Here is a 19,006-nt window from a genome sequence, read left to right on the forward strand (position 1 = left end):
ACAGACACAAGCACACATAAAAACACGCACTGGACAGCGTGCACTGAAACACACACACACACACACACACATATGGACAGACACATAACGTAAACATTAAGAGTGATGACCTGCACAGGGGGCGACACTGTCCCAGTAGATTACACTATTGTCAATACAAATAGAAATTTACTATACATGTGTCGCAGCTGCTGCTGCTTACCGTGGCAGTTGTGCCTTGCAGGGTGAGTGGAGATGTATTAGGAACATGTTGTCTGCGATGGTGTTTTCACACCTCCCCGTGCTGGCTATTTTGCACCACCTTTACCCATGTTTTCCACCTTAAATAAACAACTTGCCTTCCCCGTTGAAGCTGGAAGCTCTCTGCGTCATTAGCACCTTTTCATAACATAATCAAGGGGCCATCATCACACACAAATAAAGACATTTTCATGCATATGTCAAACATTATTTGAGCTTCCCGGCGTCCGTTGGCATACGCTGCGAGACCGCATGCAGAGAGACAATTACGAAACTGAATACATGTAAGATGAGAATCCGAGTTCATTAACCCTTCATCACTCCCTCTGTAGACTGTAGATAGACTCCTCTATCCTCCGTTTCTTATCCCTCTCTTTTTCTTCTCGCTGCTGCTCTCTTTCATCGTTTGATCCCCCACCCTCCCCATCTCTGTCTAATGAAAGAGCAGACAGGTTTTAAAGATGCACAAAGCTCATCTTTGACTAGAAAAGAGATGCTCAGTGTAAGACCATCTTAAGGAATATTTACAGCATCAAAAGTCGGGCCGAAGATGTCCTCTATGTGTCAGCTAAGGGCGAAGCATCTCCAAAGGGCCAAAAATGTAATGGGTTTCACAGGACACAATTTGTTTGATATGAAATGATCCTCGGCAGACACAAAGTGGCCCCCATTAGGGGCCAAGCAGATTAGCGCAGTCCTCTGAGGGTCCGTGGCTCAGTGTCAGTGGTGGAGGACCCTTCTTATCTTTCATTAAGCGCACACAGCAGGGCGGATTCACCAGCCAAGGAAGGGGGGGTGGATTGAGAGAGGGCGAGAGAGAGAAAGAGAGATTGGTGGTGTTTAAAAAATCATTTCCACATATCATAGCCCCATCTCTAATTCAGAGCTAGAAGCGATGGAGCCATGGGGAATGCACAGCGTCTTTCTCTCCAAATGCCAAAATTGACCAGCAGGCACGGAGGAAATGAGGCTGAACACAAATACACACACATACGCTGACACACTCGTGTGCCTGCGCACACGCTTGTGAATACAGACAGGTTGGACGAATGCACAAGCAGGAAAAAGAAGCCGCGCACATATGCAAGCAACGGCAACAAACACATTCACACATGCCAAGTTCTGAGTACAGACGGACACAAACCGCAGAAAATGAGACCTACTCAGACAGTCACAGGGGAATACCAGTCTTCACACACTTACATCCACACACAACGCTGATGGCAGCATGCCATGCGGGTTCATGCCTAATCTGTGTTTGTTAATGGTTGGCGTGTGCTAATTACTGTCACCGTGCACCAGGGGCCCTCGCTGGCCAATCACCAACTAGACTAGCCTCTGACCGGCCAATCGCTAGCCGGTCTAGCCTCTGAACCAAAGGGGCTTCTGGGAGAGAGGGACTTTCAGCGGCGGTGAAATTGGCCTTGGAACACTCGTCTAGCACTGGAACATGGTGTGTGTGTGTAAGAGAAAAGAGGGAGACAGACAGGGATGGAAAGAAAGACATGGTGAGTGAGTGTGTGTGTGAGAGAGAGAGGGATGGAGAGAGTGCTTCCATGTGTCTGCGTGTGTGTGTGTGTGTGTGTGTGTGCGCACATGTGGCACTATGAGCATGTGAGCCCGTCCGACTGTATGTGTGCGAGCAGCAGACGACAGAGTGGAAAGGAAAACAAGGCCTGAATGTGGGCCAAGTCAACCACTCCACAGGCTCAAAGGCAGCGGTAATCCAGTGTTGACATGGTAATAGCCATGAGCTTAGTGTCAATTAGATAGAAACAATATGCTTACTCTTCTGGATTAAGTGGATAGTACCTTTTAAGTGAGTGAGCGTCACAATGCTTGCTTTGAACAGAAACGAAACGAGGCTGCGAATCTGAGCGTCTCATGTTTTAAATCCTAACGCCATATCTGGCGGTTTGTTGGTACCGATTTGTAATTCACAGCCGTCAACGTAGGATGTTGCCGCCATTTTCGCGCTGGCATCATATTCTACCCTCAGAGGCTAGATGGCCTTATTACATTTCAGTCACTCAGAATGGGTTTCTGGGCCATGACAATCTCAGACCACGCAGACCACCATCATTCAGATCAGTGAAAGAGAGGAGATACAATGGGTGAAACCATCTTTGACATTCCTGGAATGGCCCTGAGGCCATAAGAGGGAGGTGGTGCGTGTGTGTGTGTATGTACAGTATGTGTGTATGTTTGTATAAATGGCTGCTTTGCTCCTCTGATAATGCCACGGGACCAGCCGAGGCCAGAGGGTGTAAGGGGGAGAGGATCATGTGATTGGTTGATGCGTTACGCCATCTTAAGCGATAGTGAGAGTCCATTTACAACAGTCGCCTACTGATGCTGCCCTGGAGGGGTGCGAGGCACAAGGACACCTGCATGTAAACACAGCATGTATTTAAAGGTGCAGTACAAGCATGTATTTTTACTTATATTTTATTTATAGAGTGCGTTTCATGGTGGTCAGTGATGCTTTACACGATAAGTTAAAAAGAGCCGAGAGAACTAAAACCACACTAAAGGCATAAAGGTTGCACAGGATATTAAATCAAACATTAAAAGCAGCTCTAAAAAGGTGAGTTTTGAGTCATTTCAAGATAGATTAGTGCCGTCACAGATGTGTTTGGGTAGGGAGTTCCAGAGGGAGGTGGCGGCTGTAGCGAGGGCGCCGTCAGCCCAGGTTCAGAGCTTGGTCCCGGATGATGATGACAGGAGGTTGGCATCAGAGTGTGGCGGTGGACAAGGTTGGTGAAGAGGGAGGGGGGGGGCTTGTAATGGAGGCCTTTGTGAGTGAAGGGAAGGACCTTGAATTGGATCCGTTGTGGTTTCAGCACACTGGCTGCTATCAGATGACATTTTTTTTAAAATACACTCAGAGTTTTTGCCATCCTCGTGGCACGGCTCCATCGATGCCAGCGGTGGTCTGCTGGTCGGTCCACCGCTTCAGTCCAGACTGAAACATCAACAAACAAACTCATCAGCTACTAGATGGAGTTCTTGACAGTCATGTTCCCCAAAGGATGAACCCCATTGACTCTGGTGAGTCAATACCTGCTAAACTAATAACCAAGTGTACCCTGGTTTGAACTACAAAAAGTACTACAAAAAGATGTACATATACAAACATTATTTTAGTGAATGAGTGCTACAACCCCTATCTGTCCATCTGTCTATCCATGCACTGCTCCCTCAGCCTACCCAGCTAATTTTTACCTATTTTCCGTGAGCTGCACTCTCGCCTCCATGAATACCCAAGCTTGGCGCGTCTCCGAGTCAACGTATTGTTTGCTTAAATTGGAAGGTCAGTAGGGGGAAGCCGACTAATGTGGCGAACCACTTCAAAACCACTTTTCATTTTTTCTCTTCTTTTTTTTTTATCAGCCTCTCCATCATTTTCATTTCCCATGCAGTCTGAGAAGGCCCTTTCATCTGAGAGGGAGAAGGAGAGCGACAGGGAGAGACAGTGGAGGGAAAAAAAAGAGAGATGGAGAAATGGCGACAGAGTTGTGATGATTATATGTGAGCAGGTCTTAATGACTTCTCTCCTTCTGACTCCTTTCTGCTTATTATCCGACCAAACAGCCTGCCGCCGTCTATGGGAGATATACCACTGAAAATCTTTCGTACAAAGAGAAGGGGAGAGTTGCACTTTGCCGAACAATAGGTGGAGGCTTGCCCTGCTTGACTTGAGAGCACAACTACAGCTTTTAGTGACCTTGTGAGGATGATTTTTAAGCTCGGAGGTAAAGATGATATGTTCCAGTCTGAGTGAGACCGTATTTATCTGCAATCCAAAATGTGGAGCCAATTTTCTTCCAAATAAGCATGGGATGACTGCTGCACATGCACAAGAGGTCCAAACCATGAAAGCCATGCCAATATAATTCTGCATTCATTTATCTACCATATTAAGGCTAATAGCACCTTCAGAAAAAAAACACTTCTATGGTAGGTGTTGTCCTGCACAGCATGTTTCAAGGCGCTATTTTATTTTCAAGGCCCGAGTTTTTAAAACAAGGTCACCCGTGCTCTGTATTCTCTTGAAAACTTGATAAGCCAAAGTTCACTGCCAGTTCCTGTTCTCCGTTCTATTCTGAAATTACAGGGGCTTTCAGTGAGGTCACCGCGCTGCCATATGAATAATAGATTTTAATTGATTTAACCTGGTCCTGAAGTGGGCTAAAACGCAAGCCCTGTCACTTTCAGAGGGCAGCAAGAGGGGAGCATGGTCCAGCACACATCTTTAAAAGCCCCTTGACGTGAGTCCGGGATGAAATATTTACACTGCAGCGAGGACTGACCTCCCGCTGCAAAACCACATTGTGATCTCCAATTGATTTCTGACAGGACAATTGGGGCGAGACAAAATGCAACTAGCACTGTCCAGCTAAACCTGCAAGTCCCCGCACAGCTGACGGCACGATGCACTGAAGTGACCTTGTCCAAATCTGAATGGTCACTAAATTATTGTTGGCTGAAATTAAACAGCTGCTTCTGAGCTCTCGCTGGTTTCAAGTGTTCAGTGAGGCTGAGGCTCTTTGGTGCAAACTGTTTGGTAATGTGAATTTATCAGTCAAGTAGACATTTAAATGCTGTTTTGAGCGTCCTGCCTGCTGTACAGGCAGATAAATTATATGCAGAAATGCTCCTTGAATAGCTGACTGTCCGAGAATGAACCCTCAGAGGTTAATTATTATTATCTAAAGCTCTGAAACAAACATTATGTTATCACTCGGCAAACTCCGACCTATTGATTTGTTGTACATATTCTGCGCCGATAGATGCACAAATTCAAGTACAAATTCAATATATTGCTTTATCAAAGTCTGTTGCTAGTTGATCCAACAGGCAGTGTTAAAATTATGTAGATTTATTCATAACATTAGCATGATAAATTGGGAACAAAATGAAGCAGCTACACTTGAATTATTAAGATTATGAAAAATTATAATGAACGCTTTGCTCTTGATGTGACTTGTTTTCCTGATAAACAAAGCCCTCTAATTACCACGGAAACATCTGGGGACTTTGGTAACCTTCATTAATCTAGCCCAATCCCACCATTCATCTCCCTGCAGAGTTTCACATTAGAAAGGATAAGTGCACCAGTGACACTGCGTATAAATGCGTACCAGTTATCAGACACTTTCTCTGCGGTTACTTCCCACAGCTCAGGGATATTGCCCAATAAACGCCTTCTGCCGGTGCCACATCCTCTGATCTCATTGTCTCTGAGTGTTAATTGTGAGATAGTAAACACTGATTACAAGTCAATTAGCCGCTGCTTCAAACAAACTGCTGCAGTTTCACTTTCCAAACCCAGGTGATGCAAGCAATTCTGCAGACAAAGTTGGACATCTTTACTGATTTCTGCGCATATTCCCAAAGGCGAGAGCACTTTGAGTTCACCTCAGACATGATAATAAATGTCACATTCAACTTGCCTTACACCACATATATTCAAAGTCCTTTTTTTTCCACTTCGCCTCCATCCAGGGCTTCTAACTATGGCTTCTTCAGCTCAGATCCAACACATCAATCCATCATATTCTGCAGATGGTCTCTGTTTCTGAATGTTTTTCATCTTTATGGTTGTATTCCTGAGGGTCAGAATGAGTGTTTATGCTTATGTTTGTGTGTGTGTGTTTGTGTTTGCATGTGCTCCCTTCATCCCTCGCACAGAATATGAGCCAAGGGTAGCGGCGTGTGGATAACCCCTACGACCGGAGCCCCAGGCTGACAGAAAACCTGGCTCAGGCAGAGAGAAGAGAGCTGGGATGTGAGACTGGATGAGACTGGGAGTGATGGAGGGTCGTGACCAGGTGTGTGTGTGTGAGTGTGTAAAGGAGGTGATGGAGGATTTAGGGTAGGTAGTGGAAAGGCGAAGGAGAGGGGTTGCTGTCATAGTTCTTTGAAAGTTTCAGCGATCATTTGTTTCGTCGACGTGTGTGTTGCGCTCCATTGTGAATTGTGTTTGTACATGAGGGTAGCTCGTGTGTGTCTCTGCGCGTGTGTGTGCGCTGCTCCCTCTCTGACCTGCGGGATGAGTAGGGGGGAGACTCCTGCTGATTAATGGGCCTGTCGGCTCTCCCGTGGTGGCACGTTTCCAAACTAAATTTGGCCACTGCTGGCTAGCGGGGTCAGGTGCAGGCAATGGAGACATTAGGGAGGGCCTGCCTCACAGCAGTGTCTCCTGAACACTGCTGGACCTCAGCACCAGGAGAACCTGGAATAGGCTAAGACAGGTCATCTCACTGAATTGTTAAAGGTACTGTTTATAATAATGGATTGTCATTTATAGAAAGGGCCTATAAAAGACCTCATAATACAAGGAACATTGAGAGGGCATGGGTCTTTTGATTAGTGATTTAATTAAATTCCAGAATGAGGTTTAGTCAGTAGTTCAACATTCTGGGAAAAACACTGTCTTTGCATCTAAATCTCTTTGTGTCGCTTTCTTGCTGAGAAGATTCAGATCACAGTCATGTCTGAACGCTACATATGAAGCTACTGTCAGCAGCCAGTTAGCTTAGCTTGGCATGACGACTGGAGGTGGGGTGAAACAGCTACAGCAACTAGCCGGGCTCGGTCCAAACCCAACAGCACCTTTAAAGCTCACGAATTCAAACCACATATCTTGTTTGTTTAATCTATACAAAAGCCGAAATGTAAAAACAACATGTGGTTATTTGCTGGGAAAATGTCTTGGCCGGGTGCAGTGCCTACAAAACTTTGTTTCCCACGGTTTCCGGTCTTTATGCTAAGCTAAGCGGCTGCTGGCTCTAGTTTCATGTTTACCATACAGACATCAGAGCGGTATTGATTTTATCGTTTGTCGCTTGGCAAAAAAAGCAAATAAGTGTATTTCCCAAAATGCTGACCACGTCTTGAAAAAGGAATCATGCTGACACATAGAGTGCACCTCATAGACCAAATCAGTCGTTCCCTCCTGACCTCACAGCTTTGTCATGGGTTTGTGAGATTCAGTGACCCTCGGAGCAATGACGCTGACTCCTCTAAAAGTGGTCTCAAGCGAGGGGCCAGGCAAACTTTGAGAGGGGCGTCTGGGAGTGCCTGGTGGCACGGCAACACCAAACTGATATGTCATCGTCCTCAAGATGAAGGGTATGGTGGTCAGCGCAGTGGTCAGGGCCGGAGCAGACCTTTGCATCCAGGAACAAATCAATGGCATTCTCGGTCCTACAATAGCCTTAAAATGACAATTTGTCCTATTTCATCACTAATCGATGCTGATGAAAGAGGCATCACCGTTAAACGGTAGAAATAACCAGCAGCATCCCACTCATCCATCCCCCACAGTGACATTTCCCCATCCATCTCACAGTGCAATCAGCACTATCCATTATGTATTCGCTACTAGGTAACAAGCGCAACTTGACCAATTACAGACACAATGATAGACCCCGCGCTCATTTTTCTCTGTGTTTTTGCCAGCGCTGTCATGGCGACCTCTACAACGGACGGACGTCAAGACTGGTTGGCAGGTCACCCAAGGTGGGCAATGTGAGTACATAATTACAGCTTGGGAACATTTGCCCTTTGCAAATTGTATGAAATGCATAGTGGCTAATTGGGCCACTCTGGCATTTGTGGAGTTCACTGGGTCATCTTTTATGTGACGGCCATTATCACTAAAGTGATAAGAGTGATAGGCCCACTCAGCTCCCTCTGGTTCTTTTGCTGTATCCATAGAAATAACTGGGACTGGGTCAAGTTGAGGAAGACATTACATAGTCAGGCATACAGGTCACAAAATAAAGCTTTTTATGTCCAAAAAGGATGTTTGGAGCTAGTTAAAATGTTACTATTTCAATTAAGCCATTTTCTGGTCAGTTATCGACAATAAGGGGATAAAATTGAAAAAAAAATCTCTCACACAAACAGCAGAATTTTGACTCCAAATGTTGTTTTAGCAGTTAGTTTAGTGTGAATTGGCCTCCTCAGACAGATGACAGCGTCAGACTTTAACCATGTATATCACACAGAGAGATAACCTGACTTTATGCAAGTGAAATGATTGAAAGCTGAAACTGCATAAGAGCTTCAGAATTACATTGAACCTGGCTGAAATGGCATTTGTCTACTTAAAGCGCTCATTAAGAAAGAACCTTGGGTGTTGAAAATGACAACAGCAAACCTCTTCACCTTCAGCGACCCTCAGCTCGTTTCATCACGCAGCGAAGAAAACCACATTTTACTCTTTTAAATCCCGCTCTCTGACAGCAAACTTCTGCCGCTCCACAGACACCTCCCCAGTTCACAGTGAGGCAGGAATGTGCTAAATCCTCCTCTGGACGGGGGAGTCGGCCCGCCAGCCATCGGCAGAATCCATTCTCATACAGACTGATAAATCTCTCCCCTTGTATCCACACCCCTACATTAAGTAAAGGTAGCGCCATCTGCTCCCTATTAATTCCCCAGCAGGCGACTTATCACCTCAACCCCCGTGACCCTGTGTGCCTCCTACATCCTCCCCGCTCCTCTCCTTCTCTCCTCTTCACTACTCCCTCATTCCTGAACCCTATTCATCTCACCCTCTTCATGTTTTATACACTACGGTTGAAGAGGTTTGTTGACATTTCATTTTACTGTGTCTCAGAATATGGATTTATACCCATACACACACGAACACACATACCATAACCTTTCGCTAACCGCTAAACTCTCCAGCAGTCCATCTCCCCCCTGTGTCCCTGTGGCGGGGGGGAGTTCAGTGGACAAGTCTGGTCCTCGAGGTCAATGGCAAATGAGAAGCAGAGCTTATGGATTAGGGGGGAGATAGCTGAAGGTTCAGGAGCCTTTCTCTGGCTTTGATTAGCTCCCTTACTTGATTAAATGCCCATCGTCAAGGAAAAAAAGATGAAAATTGGATGAGGGGAGAAGAAGAGAGGAGAGTCAAGGCCATTTGTTTTCTCAGCTGGGCCTAGTTCAAGTGGTCGTCTTTTGGAGCCCTCTGGCCCGGGTTCACACACACACTCTCTCTCACATACACACACACACGCACACGTAGAGGCATTGCACACACATACACATTGATAGATTAATAAAAATGTCCTGAGGGAGGACAGGATAAGTCAGGGGGTTGGCTCTCGCAAGTCCACCACCTCACTCTCTTACTTTCCAGTCCCATCCCTCACTCACTTGTTTATCCCCTCAACCCTCTCTCCCTCTCTTTCTCCCTTTCTCCCCCACTGTACTCTCTCCCTGTATGGTCTGTCAGGGTAACCTGACTCCGGCGGCTTCTGACACGATCCAGACCGCTCGTAGCCCCTGCCCAACACTTTCACCACCAGAGCCAGACAGTAAAACAACCAGATTACTACCACATGTTCCTCCCTCTCTCTCTCTCTCTCTCCCTTTCTCTCTCTCTCTCTCTCTCTCACACACACACACTTTCTGTTGTTGGCAAGCATCCCCCACCGCCACCATTGCTAGCTGGGCTCAGGAACAGGTCACAACAAAAACCCCAGAGCGAGGTAAACTGACCCAACCTGTGTAGGGAAAATGTGGAGGGGGCTGACCTGTTGGTGTATAAGTGTATGTGTGTTGTTAGAGTACTTGGTAGACACACAGTAAGAGCTTCAGAGAGCAGAGAGGGAGAAGAGAGAGGAGAGGAGAGGAGAGGAGAGGAGAGGAGAGGAGAGGAGAGGAAAAGGTAGAAGAGTAGAGTGGATGAGAACAGAGGAGAGGAAAGGAGAAGAAAGGGTAGAAGAACAGAGGAGAGGAGAGGAGAGGAGAGGAGAGGAGAGGAGAGGAGAGGAGAGGAGGGGAGGCGGGGCCACGGTGATGGTTAGGAAATCAGAGCATTATTCTGAGTTCCCAGGTAAGAAATTTTACCTTTCCTCGTATGTAAATAGGTTTTAAAGGAAATATAATGCTCACTGAATTATGTTTTGTATGAACATAAAGTGGAAATGTTTTTACTGAACATGTGTACTTTCTAACTTTACGCCTTTACCTTTACTTTAACGCTTTTTTTTGCCTAAACCTAAACACAGTCTGGACGTGACTCTGGTGTCACAGTCCTGCACCTTCCTTCGCTTCAGAAATGTCTCTGAATATAATCCAGGCAGTGAATTTGTTTGTCAGAACAGCGTAATTATAAATGCAATTCAAGAGACAGGGTTGACTAACGGTAGACAAGCAGCATCATGGGTAATATTATCAGCTACCATCTAGCGTTTACCTTTGTAATGTATAACTGCTGTTGGGCTATAATGCAGTACTTAGTAACATAACAACTTTTTTTAGTGATGATCATGTAAGAACTTACACCAGGCTTGTTTGGCCCACCTCGGCTCCACCCACGCTCCACCTTTTTGCCTGTTTTTGGATTAGCCAGGAGTTTGGTGAAGTCAGGCACTGCCAAGATGGTCGCGGCTGGAATCACTGAGCCTCACAATGGCCTTTCAGAAATCTTTGGGCGACGTCACTGAGATTTAGTCCATTTTTTATAAAGTCTAGGCATCCAACATGGATCTGCATTGGCTCGTTAAATACATACAAGCACACATTTCTGGTAGATTACTTTTTAATTTGAAGGCTGTATTTCTACTGTTTATCTGAACCTCCTGAACTGTAGGCCTGTTTTATTGTCTCACCGCGACCTCAAACATCACGCCAGCACCGACGCAATTGGTGCGTTGTTTTAATGCAGGGCTTTGTCAGGTTTGAATGCCCACCAATGCTACATCACTTGGACAGCCTGGGGGCGGGCTTGGTTGGTCTCATTACATTTCCATTCACTGTCCTGGTTTGCATTTGTACATGTGTAGAATGCAAGTTGGGCTGATTAACGACACAAATGATGCTCTGCTGTTGTGTAATTTGTAATATTCTAATAACTGTTGCAATGAATAAATTGCGTCAAAGCAACATCAGCTCCTGTTTTTTTTTCTTCTCTTTTTTACAGATTTTCTTCAAACATTCTGTAAACGCAGAGATTCAAGCTGTACGAGTTTATCTTGGCATTATGCACAATCTGCAACACTTCCTGATCTTCAGAGAGTTATCTTAAGAGAGTTTCAGTCCCCTTTTGACTTTGCACCTGCACAATGTTCCCTCCCTCCGCCACGCTCTGTTGGCAGGAGCCGTCTTGGTCATTCTGCATGCCCAGGCACATTATCAACTTGCAATTACACTCACCCTCCCTGTTCTGCTCGCCCAAATGAACCAGCTGGTGATACAGCAACACTGAATTACAAACACATTGACTACTTCCACATTCTTAAATAAGAGGTCTTCCTATCACAAATAACCCTAATATGAACTTAATGCGAGGTAATGAATCTGTTGGAGTTTCATTCCAGCATACTGGAAAGTTAATAAAACAATATTGCGATTGGTAGAGAAAGAGAACCCTGCGGACCAAGCTTTAGATTAGGCCCCTAATGGCTCTGAAGCCGGAGGCTAAATTGAAATGTAAAACCCAGAGCGAGACCCTAATTCACCCTTATCTGTGTGAGTGACGAGCCTGCCTCCCCCGACTGAGATTGGGGCCATCGAGTTGGATGAACCGCAATTTGCTTTGTTAGAGGTAGGTGTATATGCATGCACGGCCCGGATCACAGTATGGAGATATAGAATGCGTGTTTGGAATGCATTGGAATAAATGAATGAGGTTCAAAGGCGCTCTCTCTTCTTTTTCTGTCTCTTTTTCTTCAGACTCCTCTGCGAATTGAAGCTGTAGCAGAGAGCGGCTACCGTGCAAAATGGGAGGAAAGGCGTCTGTCAGCACGTGAAAAAACAGACTAATCTATAATAATGTCTGCTCTCACAAACACCGCTTTGTCCCCTCCTAAAAATCTGAATGCATGCATAATTATGCATAATTGAAATCAATAATGGAACAATTTGAGTGTTTACACTGTAAAATCCCTGAGTTTTCTTACATGCTGCAAGACTTCATAGCCGTGGATTGGTTGCACTAAAACACACAAACACAACACCACCCCCTCCTCCAACCCTCCTCTTATTCCCTCAGTCAACAGGCCACTTGTCCACCTGTTCCCATTATGTTACCTCGGTGATATCTCTCTCTCCTCCTCCTCCTCCCTCTCTTTCTAATACTCCTTTCTTCCTCCCCTCTGACCCTAATATCCTCCTTTTCCTTTATCACTCTTCCTTTTACCACCACTGGTGCCTCCATCGCTGACCGTTCATTACCCTAATCAAATCCAGCAGCTGAACAACCGCTCACTGCCACTCCAAGAGCTGTTATTTTTTTTAAATCCCTGGACTCATTTGCATATGCGTCCAGTTAATTAGCGTGGGGGCGCAGGTGCGTGGTGATAATCATTATTAAACATGACAGTCACCTGTGACCGCGCTGCCCTCCCCAACCCTCCACATATACACACTCTCACACACTCACACACACACACCATCCTGCCTCTGCTTCTGCGGCCCCCTCTCCACCTGAGCATCACAGAGCATCAACAAGCACCGCCGGTGATGATGTAATTTCCTGTTTCTGGTTTAATGGTCAGCCTATATTCCACTGATGCATTCAGTGCTTGACAGCATTTGCTCAGTAATGTCTGCAGCTTCTGAGGTCCTGTAAGCTGAGCAGATTTTAGAGGAACAGGCCAGTCTTCAAACTAGTATCGTGTTCAGTGTCTCCTGGCAGGAAGGTGTCAAAAGGAAAAGAGATTAAATAAAAGAAAGTCATTCCCTGCTGAGAGAAAGCATGAGAGGAGGGGGGGGGTATGTGTGTATTGGCCTGCTGACATCACTGGAAGCGCTGGTTCCTTTACTCCGTCAGCCAGGCCAAGATTTTTCTGTTGGCGTGTGCCAGTGTCAGCATGCAGGACACTGTTGCGTGCACATTTGCATTTTTATTTGCGTGTGTTTCCCTGCGTGTGTGTGGACGTTGTTTGAACTACGGAGGCGAGGTATGTGCCTGTGTAACATAATATACGCTTGATGATAGGTTTCATTGTGGAAAGTTGATGTGATGGAGTCTGACAGTTACAACGTGCTTATAGTAGGCACCGCTTTGATTCCCACGGGTGGAGCAGGCCTCCAAGTGGATGAAGACAGGTTAAATAGCAGCTTTCTTTCATTTTCAGATATTTTCGCATGTGTTTTATTATCATTTGGTACATATTTACACAATAAAGCATTTTCAAATTCTCATACAGTTTCTGTGGTGTATATTGTTACATACCCCTGCAGGACTACACAAAACAAATACTTAAGTGAATTTATTACAGCAGAATCAAAGCAAAATCATTCTTAATCTTGCATATTTTTATTTGGTCTGTGGCGCTATCGGCAGTGGGGTTCAGTCTCTAAATAGGGTTCTACCACCCTCTGCTGTATGTGTGCTGAAAGTACAGTACACTGTTTTTGGAGGTTTTGAAACCCAAAACATAGTTTCAGCATTACTAATAATCTTACATTGTTGTTTTACACACTGTACTTTACACGTTGTATGACATGAACTAGTATTGTGTATTGTGATCGTTTATTTCTGTGATTTTTCCACTCAAAAAGCTTCAGTTTAGAGGAAAAGCACCAGACTGCTAATGCTTTGTTTCTCATGCGGCCACCTCTTTGAAAATCTGCACATTCATATTCTGTTGAGGATTATCATTGCACGGTCCAAATAAGTACCAATTAGGTGGGATTTAACGTCTTTCTTAATCAGTTCACTCTGAGTCACTTATTGTATTTCAGTATCTCTCAAGCTTACACATGAACCCCCAGTGGAGCACTGCTGTGCTGGAGTTTTCCAACAGGCTTTCACTGTTTTTATGCAGCAGTGCTCGGCCTTTTTGGAGTCGCTGGGTGGCGTCCTGGAGGGGATACCGCCTAGGGCCAGACTTCAACGCTCATGTGGACAACAGTGGAGATACCTTTAGGGAAGGGATTGCTCAGATTTGTTTTTCCTTGATGTTTATCATTCTACCATGGGTAAGTAAGCTATGCAGTTAAATGTTTCTTTTTTGTCTGTTTAAATTTGTTAATATGCGACAGTGAGTCTGCACAGGGTGTTTTATTTTGAAAATTGACCAGATTCTCTAAGTCTACTTCCTGCACGGCTGGATCTGCTCTGTGCAGCTTGATGTGGCTTCCTTCAAAAATAGACTAGGTGCATATTTTCAGCAGACCAGAGCGGAGAGCTGCTTCTGGGAATTTGTTCTTCCAGTCTACATGGTGTTTCATGGGATTGGAGAAGGTCTACGACCGTGTCCCCTGGGTAGTCCTGTGGGGGAAACAGCAGGAGCATGGACTACTGGGATCATTGCTACAAGCCATCCGGTCTCCATATAATGCAAAGTGAATGTTGTTTCTATATTCTCTGCACAAAGTCAAATATGTTTACAGTGGGTGTTGCCATCCGACAGGGTTGTCCCTGGCTGCCAATTCTGTTTGTGACATTCATGGTCAGGATCTCAAGTCGCAGCCGGGGTGATGAGGGAGGCCAGTCAGGGGACGTCCACTGCGTGGGCTGTTTTCAGCCAACTGTGAGGTGGTTTTGATGAGAATCGGCACCTCCAAATCTGAGGCCATGGTTCCCTGACAGAAAATGCTGGATTGCTCCCGTTGGGTTGGGATTTCCCAGCGTGAAGTGTTTTTCACCCCTGACTCCAGTTAAAGTTCTGTGGGTCTTATAAAGCGTCCTGTTAGATATGTTTTTTAATGGCTGATAGTATGTAAGAAAACATTTTGAAGAATAATAAACTGACCTTGTACATAAATAAGTGAATCGCACTCCTGATCATTGTCCATTGGACATTTAAATGTATAATGTAGCTGTAGTGCCACCTATTGGTGATATGCTTACCAATTTTTCAGGATTTTGGGGAGCTGATGAGTGCACCTGTCATCTAAATTTCTTTGCAATATCACAAAGCTCCAAAGAATAATGTCAATTCTGTCAAATACAACGTTTTTACGTTATGTATGTTAATTCTGATGTGTTTTATTTTTGATTGTTATGTCAAGTATGCCTTAGTAGAATTGTATAGTTAGGAAATTATTCTTCTCTAAAGGCTTTTTGAAATATAATAACATTTCTTTTGGGGGTTTTTGTGTGTGTGTGTGTTGGGGGGTCATTACAATACTTTTTATTCCATGAAATCTGCAGTTACAAATTTTACTAAGTCAGTAATTGAAGAATTTCTCACTTCACAATAAGCCACTAGTTATTAGTTATTAATTAAGTTATTAAGTTATTAATTTGTTCATAAGAACTTTGCATTGAAGGGGTCTCCTTGAAGGAATAAACAGGTAAAAACTACATACAGGAGGATACAAGTCGATGCTCGCAACCCAAAATTATTTTTCTTAATGCGTGATCTGTCAAGCTTAAATAAGTGTTCATAGTAAAACACTTCACGTGTTAAACTGTCTATGCCTTATTATTGTAGCTGTGCATGTGACCTGTGGGGGACTGTCATTGTTCAATTGCATTATCTTTTAAATGTCTGATTTCTGCAGCTTCAGAAATGGCAGCTGTGCTTGCTGTTCTGTACCCACTAGAGGGCAGCATGTCTATGTAACACCACCGTATCAGTGAAGGCCTGTGGGGAGAGACTGAGCCCCCTCTGAACAGCCTCAGATAGCTGATCCAGCTCAGCTGATGCCTCTCAGGAGTGGTAGTGCAAGTCACCTCGAGCCAAACTCCAAATAGCCAATAACAGAGTGACAACCTCTGTCTCTGGCAGTGGTTTTTATCAAGGGGTGTATTAGCACGTAGGGCAGCTGGGACTTGTGCAGATGCATGCACGCTTATGTGACATTTTTATGGGCGTGCATAATATCTGAGATGTATTGTGGATGTGAGTGCTTTGTGTGCACATACATGCGTATAGAGCTAGAGCATATGCATCCATGCATGGTGATGGATGCATTCATATACTGCATTATGTACGCCACACCGAGAACAAAAGATTGAACAGCAGAGAAGGAAGTGGCAGCCATGAGCGTGTGTGACAGTTGGGAAGGAAAGCTCGGAGAGAGACGCATTACAAAGGAGCTCTTGGGGGACAGACTGAAGGTTTAGGCCCGTATTAATTATTGAAGCAACATCATTTGCTGTTGTGCTTTAGTCAGCAATGTGTCACTTTACCTCCCAGCCCCCTCACACACATAAACACATACAGATCAACAAAGACAACAGATAATTTGTCAGAATAAATTGTATTGTCTTGTTTAGCGTTCACACCCGTCAGCAGGATCAGCAGGATAGAAAATGAATGATGAGCAGAGATAGTATTGTTTAAAAGGTCAAATACTAAGTCAATAAGAAACAGTTTCTAATAGACATTATGTAAAACTATTGATTATGTCCTTTGGCAACTGTGTTTTGACTGATTCTGTTACAAAAGCGAACATGAATCAATAAATGATTTTTTTAAGCTAAACATAACAGCACAGCACAGAGTGAGGCCTCTACATTATACAGTATGCATGTTTTTTACAAACTGTGCACAATCTAAAAAGTGTTAATTCCTTTTATTTTATGTTTTTTGGAGGGATATTGCAAATGTACTCAGTTGGAATGAGCTAAATATTATATGTACAGTGTCTTGAGGAGTGCGATAGAATCGGACAACCAGAAACTCATCTTTCAGTGTCTTTTTCTGCGGTCAATCTATGCATGCTGGTGCAGCATGTTCTTTGATCTTTTCTTAGCCCCGCTCACCAGGCCTGAGGCAGCTTTTATTCAGGTGGATAATGGAGGTTAGACCTAACTGGACAGAGCACAGTGGAGAGGAGCGGGGTGGGGGATGGGGGACGGCCTGCCTGTGGTGGCTGATGTTGGCGATTCGAGGTAGGAAGGAGGTCAAAGGTAGGTCAGCCTCTCCGCGGTGAGACAAGTCCATCCAGTTGACATTATTGAGAGTTATGATCCCAGTTTGTGAGATATGGTGGGGAGGAGGTCAGTTCATCATCCTTGGGATTTGATTGGATACCTGAGATGTATACATTCATCCTGTGACAGACTGTGCAGTCGTGCCTGCTGTTGGATCAAATCATATGTTGCCCTGTAGTTTCCTCATCCATCACTTTTCTAAATGCAGACTCTGGGTCTCCACCAGCTGAAGCTAATTCCCATGTTGACAGAGGCGTTTGTTGTAAATGAAAAGGCCTTCACATAATTCCTCAAAACAGTAGCACTGTATTTGTGTGTGTGCATGTGTGTGTGTGCATATGTTAAGGGAGTGTTAAGACAGAAGAAGAGGCACTGTCTCATTCATGTGTCTCTCATTTCTGAGCACTGGGTGAAGGTTTACTACTTAAATTTCTTATATTCCTGTAATCATGAAAGCATCTGTTTCATTTTCTAGGTGGTATTTAGTGCAATGAGTGAGTGTGTTCAAGGCCAGATTATGGGTAACACAATAGCAGGTATTTAAGTGCCTGTTTGAATGCAGAAAGGGCTCTAAGATTCTCATCTGTATCATTATCTCCTCGTCCTCTCTCGCTCGCTGTGAAACCTGCACGAGTAATACTCAGGAAAACAACTGAGAACTTTGAATAATAAATCCATTTTATTGATCAGGTAGAGCATGCATTGCCCCGAGCCTTGAAATCAAATCCAGTTGTTTACCTTCTTGGTATTCATCCCAGGATGTTGTTTCCACTGCATCTTTTTCCAAAGATTAAAAATGCACACTCACCTGGACACCAGACACGTAGTAAATCACGCCGATGTTTTACCAATTTTATCAGACTATAAACTGCAGTCGGTACCTTGAAGATTACAGCTATAACCAGTAATAATGGCCCATCACATAATATATGGCATCTGGCCAAATGTGTAGTTAAGCAGTGTGAAACATTACATTTTCATGTTCACTTTAAGAAAAGCATTACGTATGAGTGTGATCCGACACGGTTGGGAAATGTGTTTTGCTTTCTTGATGAGCGTTAGATGAGAAGATGGATGAGACTGTCATGTCTGTCTGGTGAATATGAAAATATAAATCCAGTTTGTAGATGGAAGCAGACATTACTGCAGCGGCACCTCACCTGTAAACTTGGTATAACACTGCAAAGTATGGAACAAATTTTACCTTTTAACAGCTTTTGCCAAGAAATCTCTGCAGCAGATCCCGTTAAACTGGTTATATACTGCTTCGGTTTTATTTTCAATACAATTTAGTCCAGTTTGAACTTTTCTGGGATTTGCTGTTTTCACTTGTTTCAATAGCAAATTAGAAACTCTGAGAAGAAGAGAAAGCAAAACTCTCGGCTGCATGAAATCAGTTTTGCTGAACTAAACCTCCATTATTACTATTAAATCCTCTTGTTTCGATCACACTGTGGGCAGCTTGGTGACAAAGCACAGACAGATTGCTAAAGACAGAGTGATTTGGTGAGGCGGTGGTGAGCCGCCGCCCCGCCAGCTAGCTGGGTGCTACGTTTCCTGGCTGAAATTTTCCCGATTTTTAGCAAATAGCGAAATTTGTCTCATTACAAAACAAGCAATCACAGAGTTTTATGATTTAAATCCTGAACTAGCAGGCATCCTCTGGGGTTTGGTCTTAGCATAAAAACAAGGGGGAAACAACTATCCTGGATCGATGCAAAGGGAACAGCATCCACTGACTGTATCAGCACTGCTACAGCTCACTAATCAACATGCAACATCTCGTTTCTTCGATCTATACAAAAATTGTAAAAATGATGTTCTGACCAGGACATCTAACCCTTCTCCAAGTTTTAAACTGTACTGTCATTTTACCTATGACCAGGGATTAAATTCAACTCCATGTTG

This window comes from Chelmon rostratus, chromosome 3 (genome assembly GCF_017976325.1).
Source record: "Chelmon rostratus isolate fCheRos1 chromosome 3, fCheRos1.pri, whole genome shotgun sequence".
Lineage (NCBI taxonomy): Eukaryota > Metazoa > Chordata > Actinopteri > Chaetodontiformes > Chaetodontidae > Chelmon > Chelmon rostratus.